The sequence below is a fragment of the Callorhinus ursinus genome, unplaced genomic scaffold (assembly GCF_003265705.2).
Source record: "Callorhinus ursinus isolate GAN/ISIS: 27379988/994484 unplaced genomic scaffold, GSC_fseal_2.0 scaffold2, whole genome shotgun sequence".
In the NCBI taxonomy this organism is placed as follows: Eukaryota; Metazoa; Chordata; class Mammalia; order Carnivora; family Otariidae; genus Callorhinus; species Callorhinus ursinus.
Genome location: NW_027397064.1, coordinates 24,703,983 through 24,711,922, shown reverse-complemented (window position 1 = coordinate 24,711,922; position 7,940 = coordinate 24,703,983).

Here is a 7,940-nt window from a genome sequence, read left to right as displayed (position 1 = left end):
AATAATAATGATTTTTAAAAAGGATAATTTATTGAGTACTCACGAGAAGCCTGGGAGCCAGGTGTCTTGCTAGATGCTTTTTGTACTTTACATGTGTTACCCTGTGGAACCCTCACAACTACTCTGTCAAGTGCAGAGCAGGATCGTGGTCTCCATTTTACCCTGAGGGAATCAAAAGTCCCAGAAATCTTAAGTAATTTGCCCCACATCACAGAACTTATAAGCATAGGAACCAAGATTCAGGTCTTTTCTGCTGTTAGACCAGTCTTCCGCCAGAAACGTAAATGCTATTCCAATGCAAACTTTTCATCTATACAATAAAAGATGGACGTATTGTTGGTGAAATAACTTGATTGGCATGGATTTTCTCCAGTCCACACTCATTTGCAGTTTACAGCTGGTTAGGCAGATAGGGAGAGGGGAGGATAAAGCTCATAGCAATTGGCATTGCCTTCTTTTACTCCTTCTTCATTTGCCTATATGTTGTTTATATTTTTGTGGGTAATATATGAACTTGCAAAGAGGAGCTGCTTCATGTCACTGTAACTATAGGAGAAGAGTCCTAGTGATGCCAAAACAATGCCATTTGCAAGTTATGGTGACTAAAGAATTTCTCTTGCTGTTAGGAATTCCAAGAGCTATCTACACAGAGAAGTAAAAAAAGAGAGCTGAACCAATTAGCTGGAGATATCAATAAATATTTATGTGGACCCTATGAAACTGCAGTTTTGGAGGTCAGAAAACTGTAGAATATCAGCAAGGTTATGATTCAACTATTACCACGGTGGAAGAAAATTTGTGATTGGAATACTAGCTCTCTTCAAAGATGAAATTATTTATTCTCTACACCTTACGCTGTCTCTATAAACAGAGTCTATGCGCCCAGTTTTTAATCCCGATCTTGAAAAACACCCTTTTAACTCTTAAAAAATCACCTAGCGTACTCTCTCAGGAAGACTTCATTAATTTATTTTTGAAAGGAGAGGAGTTTAAGCCCCGTCAAGACGAGGAGATGGCTTCCGTGATGTTACGGAACAGCTGGACAACTGGTTTGCTGGGCACTGGTTTGCAGGATGGGTATGGCATGCAGCGCTTCTACTTGAGGAAGATTCTCTCAGTGATAAGGCAGCACGGGCTTCTCCAGTAAGCCAGGGCCAGGCCTTAAAATGGGAGCAAAGGGACTTGGGGACTAAAATAAAACCAAACCAAATGGTGGAAACATGCTCAACTCCTTAATTTATCTGATTAGAGCCAACAGGCGCCGCGGTGTAGGACATTTGCTCCCATCCCAAATGCCATTAAGGAGCAGTGAACTATTTCTAGGCTTCGCTCCAGATTGATGAGGGATGAACTAACAGTGGATTTGATTTCAACCCGGAGTCACTTTGAGGCAGTGACAGACTGCAGTCACTGCAAAAGTCTGTAAGCATCAAGTGTCCCCAAGAGCACATACTGCCTGCAAGAGCTTTCCCGGCTCCTAAGAAACATTCCTCTGACCCCATCCCAGCCCAACCCCAACTCTTACCCTATATTTCTCTGCTTTATTCTTTTCATACAGGCACATGGTTGCTTCAACTTAAGAGTTTTGAGTAGAGCTTGTTAGTGTGTACAAGGCTAGCTTAATACAGTAGTTCATTGCCTCCTAAAATTGCACTATGTGACTGTAGAAGGTACAAAACGGGGCAAAACTATCTTTTGTTGTAGTTACCAGTAAGAAAAAAAAATAGAAGACTGTTTTATGGCAGTGTATAGAAATCCCATCAACCCTCCCCCCACTTGCCCCCAAATCAGTAGGCCTGTGCCTGCCCCCTTCCCTCCATCAATCTTCTGCTAGCTGTGTGTCCTTGAATTACAGGGACTTTGGGACTGACTGTTCACTCATTTCTAAAAGGAAATGTCTGAAAATCTCTTCGGATTTTGAAAGTGCTAACGTGTAAATGCTGTGAATATAAATGCAAAAGTAGCTTTAAAAAGATTAAAGGTAGCTGTAGAGAGAATTATTATATAAAAATCTTCCCAATATTAAACCCTTCCAACTCTGTTGTTAGGTGATTAATGATCAATATCATTAATTCTGCTTTACAGAAGTGGAGATGATTTTTCTAATAATTTAATTGAAATGTTTATTGAGTACCTGTGCCAGGTACAGAAGTGTATCCAGGTTTGTTGGTACTGAATCTTACATGATTTGGGAGACCCTTTTTACAAAAAGGCAATTACAAATACAACCTTAGATGCAAAAGTGAGTGTTTATTTGGAATGAGGAAAGCAATCATAACAAGGTACTGAGACTTAACAGATTTAGTCCCTTTCTTTTGAGCTTTCTTTAGGCAATTTACCAGAATTGCTTAATAGAAATGCGTCTGATTTCCTTCCCTAGATAGAACATTCTACAGCTCCCAGAAACTCCTAGTGCTCAATGGAGCCTATGCAAATAAATATCCCCAAAATTTAAGCTTCATGAAACTTCAGGGTAAATCTGTTTCTAAGTTCCCTAAATTCATGAAGGAATCAAGACACATAAGATTGTGTTCCCAGGCTCAAGAAAATTATAGTGGATTGTAGCCGTTAGAACTCCCCCCAAAAGGAGCTGCCTGGTAGTGGTTGTTTACTTGGAACAGTTCCACAGGCCAGCAAAAGGATTCAAACGATGACCGTTATTTACTTTATTTAAAATTTAATTTTGAAATAAATTTAGACTTCCAGAAAGATTACAAAAATAGTATATAGAGTGCCCCTATATTCTTCACCTACCTTCCCTTCATGTTAACACCTTACAATGCATAGTTCTTGACACCAGGAAATTCTTATAATACTATTAACTAAATTACAGACTTCATTTAGATTTTACCAGGTTTCACCACTGGTTTATTCTGTTTTAGGATCCACTTCCGGCTCCCACATGTCACTGAGTTGACCCATCTCCTTGGCCCCTCCTTACTTGTTACAGTTCTTCAGGCTCTGTCATAACCTTGACACTTCTGAGGACTTCTGCTCAGGCATTTTGTAGAATGTTTCTCAATATGTTGCCTGATGTTTTCTCATTATTAGATTGAGGTTATATACTTTTTGCAAGAATACTACAGAAGTGATGTGTTCCTGGGCCATGACCCAATACTATTACTTATTTTCTTGCTAAATTGTTTTCGCATTGACCCTTAGGAGCTTCTTAGATCGGCTCCTGTGTCATTTCCATGTTCCCTCCACCTTGTAGCGAGTATTTCTTTATTTTGTGGCACCACATGATGTCCCAGGCTCCTCTTATACTTCCCTTTCTCCAGCCCTGGAATCAATCACTTCCACAAGAAATCCAGTATCAGGTCTTTTTGATTCGTGTGTTCTTATCTTTGTTCCTAAAATCCTGGGTCTTGGACAGGTTCTTTCCTAAAACAACTCAAATGCATGCATTGTCCATCACTAACCGTAGGACTATATGTTCCTTTTTAAACTGCAATGGTAAAAGAACCCAGCAGGTGAGTTCTGGCCACACTATCAAAGGCCAGGTGCACTATGAGGACTTCCAAGCAAGCTTTTCAAGGCAGTTGCTAAAGAAATAGGTCACCGTTGACATTCTTCTCTCCTCCTCATCCATGTCCACCTGGCCCCCACCTGTCAATCATCACAAGGCTATTTCCTCTGTTCATCTTCACCACCGCTTCTTGGGTTCTGATCTTTCCTGGGCTTCCCTGGGATGTTGTACAGCCTCCAAATGGCCTTCCTAACCCTAGCCTTTTCTTTCTTCCAATTCATCTTCCATGTGAAGAAATAAGTAATTTTTCCATTTGCAAATCTAGCTGTTATCATTTACTTTGCTGACAATAGAGGACCCCTACATTTTTGTGGTTTTTTTGAACCTATCATTAGTGATATGGCTCCCTAATGTTGACAGTAGCGGTTCTCAAACTCTAGTGTAAATCAGAATTGGCTGGAGGGCTTGTTAAAACACAGATGAGTAGTTGCTACCCTCAGATTTCAGAGGCAGTAGGTCTGGGTTGGGGTCGGAGAATGTACATTTCCAACAGGCTCCCAAGCGATGCTGATGATGCTGGTTCACATAACACCAGCCAACAAGGTAAAGTCCAAACTGCTTAACAAGAAACCCAAGACCCTATCACAGTTATGTTTTGCACTTATGACCTTACCCCCCACTTCTCTCCACCCTTTCCTCAAATGTGCCTTCCCTTTACACAAGTCTGTGAGACCCCTGAAAAAGAGTTGATAAAACAAGACCCTCTGACTGGTCTTCCCATTCTTCCTTGTCACTACTTTTTGTACATGTTGCAGACAACTATCCTGACTCCCCATCTGCAGTCTTCATTTTCCTCCAGCCTCAGAAGGAACGTCTCTCTTGTGTGGTCCCATAGCACTTGGTAGCACTGACCATGAGAACTACAATCTGGTATGGGATTTAGTTGTTTACTCATTTGATTCACCCAGTAGTTCATGAATTTTCTAAAGGCAGGACGGTGCCAATATACTACTCAATTTTGGCTCCTCAGCACCCAGCCCTTGCGGCATCTGGCATCAGATGAGCATTGAATAAATGTTGTTGACCTTCTCAAGGAAGGCATTGTGTTCTTTACACGAAAGAAGGTAATAAAGAGTTTATGAGAACACTTCAAGACTTCTTACCATTACATTACAGGTGAAAAGGGTATTTTAAATAAGAGAGTACACTAAGATACAGAATTAGCCAAATGAGGGGGCTCTGATCAGTTCTTTGAACCAGGTAATTATAATCAGTGTCCCCTCTTAAGTCTGGATGGGCCTATGTGGTCTGGAAATGTGGCACGAAGTGATGTGGAGATTTGACGATCCTGCTGTGATCGAGTTGGGTAGCTCAGCCCTCATATCTGCCAGGCTGTTAGTTAGCTAACTAAGGAATTGCACTCTGTTTTTGCCTTCAATGGTTGCCTCGTGCTAGTGACCCCCCTTAGTCCTAATGGCATTCTACACATCTGCTCAACAGAGTTCTTAACCAACCCTTGGTGGTGGTTAAATAGATTTGGTGGTCTACAAACATGGATGAAAAACAATCACGTATTAATTTTTACCAGGTTTTAACCGAAATTAAGCCTTCCCCTCAATTATTAATGTAGACAACGAACACAGCCATATTTGTACTACCTGAGACTTTATCGTTGCTGGGAATCACCCATATTTTTATTTCACAGGCTAGCAGGTATTTCTATTCATCATTACTTCAAAATAATAATAGATACAGAACTAGATTTTACTAGATGTGCTAATAAAGAAGCACATACACTCCACATTTAGAGCTACTTTGGTATCTATATTTCAATACAGTGGATTTCCTTTGTAATCTTACATATTAAAATGCTATTTGCATACTGAAAACAAAAATCCTAAGTATTTTATTTTATATATTTAAAACATTATTTTGACTGAGGGTCGCTGGAATGGTGGGGGGGTGGGAGGGATTGGGTGGCTGGGTGATAGACATTGGGGAGGGTATGTGCTCTGGTGAGCGCTGTGAATTGTGCAAGACTGTTGAATCACAGATCTGTACCTCTGAAACAAATAATGCAATATATGTTGAGAAAAAAAAAAAAGCAGGAGGGGAACAATGAAGGGGGGTAAATCGGAGGGGGACATGAACCATGAGAAATGATGGACTCTGAAAAACAAACTGAGGGTTCTAGAGGGGAAGGGGGTGGGGGGATGGGTTAGCCTGGTGATGGGTATTAAAGAGGGCACGTTCTGCGTGGAGCACTGGGTGTTATGCACAAACAATGAATCATGGAACATTACATCAAAAACTAATGATGTAATGTATGGTGATTAATATAACAATAAAAAATTTAAAGAAAAAAGCCATTATTTTGAGAAGGGATCCATAGCTTCCAACAATTGTTAAAGGAGTCCCAGACACCAGAAAGGTTATGCACCCTCATTGTAGAAGGTTACATTTACTTTGTAGCATAAATTTGGTAGGAAAATTTTTAAAAAGCAGTACAAAAAAATTCAAGTTCACTCTGGGTGCTCAAGTTTCCATTTAAATAGTTGATAAAACAATAGAATAGATAATGCGTTGTAGCAGAACATTTCTTCTATTATTGTGTACAAACTGCAAGTGAAACATTCTTTGATTTCTTGGGCTACATGCCCCCAGGGCAGTAATAGTTAAATTAATTTCTAATATGTCTCATCTCATTATAGATCTATGCAGTAGTTTCTTTCAATTTTAAATTGAGCTTCGGGGAAGATTAAATACTTAGGTATTCCAGTTTGTATAAAATTTCTAGATCCATACAAATTAAACTTCCTCAGTCTAAATGACCCTAATCATTCTAATTTAACTAGATGGAGCCTATTTCCTTTTGACAGAGCTTGTCATGTTGAATCTTATCCATGGAGATGAACAGCATGCCAAATGGGTAATAAGTATTCCAGATGTTGCCTTGCCATTTTCCAGCAAAGTTATTAATAAAAGTCAGTTGCTTCTTGTCTTTTTTTATCCTCTAATGTTGCCGAGACCATAAACTTCCTTTCTCCCCATTAAGATATGGTAATTTAAAAAGTACAGAAAATGGGCTGCCGCAGAGGAAAGTGATTTTATAAAAGTACCTATCCATTGTGAATGGTACCCCAGGACTCAGGGTGGTGTGAGGCCTACTTTCCTGGGAATAGGAAGGAGGGAGATGAAGAAGATTGTGGCAGAGCCCTGAGGTTGGGATTGTGTGTGGGTGTGGGTGTGTGTGTGGGGGGGTGTATGTGTTTTGGAGGGGATTGAGCTTCAAAAGAGCCATTTCATTTACTTTTGGCTGGGAATAAGTCAATAAATGGGAAATAGCTACTCAATTAGCAAGGACCTGCTCTGAAGGAAACGTGGCCAAATGCTAACAGCCTCTCAATCCACCTTCACGCGTATCTCCGGCCCTAGCCCTGGGGCAGTGTGAGAGCCTCTGGTCTGTGACCCCTGAGGTCCTTGGGTCTGACTTCACAAATCTATCCTCAAGGCAGTGAAAGGAGAGTGTGGTTGTGGTATAGAGAAGAACACTGGAGCCCGAGGGGAGGGTACAAGGCCAAAGGCAACAGGGCTTGATTCCAGGACATCCTTAGTAGAGATGTGCCTTTTGAGGCTTACCAGAAAGATCTGCTGACTTTTCTTAGGTATAAACAAATTAGACATTCAGAGCTAGGAAAAGCCTAATGAAACTAATGATAATTAGAATATTTCCGGTGTGATGGCTTCATCAGTGTCTTTCTTTTCTTTTTTTAAAAATTATTTTTTAGAGAGAGAGTGAGAGGGATGGGAGGAGAGGGAGCACAAGTGATGGGCGGAGGGGCGGAGGGAGAAGCAGGCTCTCCACGGAGCAGGGAGCCAGACGTGGGGCTCCATCCCAGGACCTGAGCCGAAGGCAGACGCTCAACCGACTGAGCCACCCAGGCGCCCTGCATCAGTCTCTTTCAAAACACTTTGGGTTTGGTGAATTTGAAGTGAATTTTCCTCCAGTAAAACACACACACACACACACACACACACACACACACAGCACTTTGGGCTCTGTTTTAACTTGCCCCCTGTGCTTTTAAATGTACAGCCTTGGAAAGGTCTTTCTATTTCTAAAAGTGTAAAAGTATCGTTTAATATTACTCTCCCGAAAGAAGTCCAGATAATTGGTGCAGTGAAATGAGTTCTGCTCTTCAGAAAACAGGCTCAACCAGCATCATAATCCATGTTGGAATAATCTTATGTATACAGCCTTGTACTCCTCTCATCTCTCATGATTTTGGCTCTAGTTATCAATAACCTGATGTCCAGGTAAAAATACTTGGAACTTGGAAGTGGATTACCATTAAGGCCATGTTCGTTTTGGAGTCACATGTTTCGAAGTCAATACTTGCAGCATTTCCAATATGCCTTAGTTGTTGTAAGGAGTTTTTGACATAGACGCCATTTCTTAAATGTCAACAAA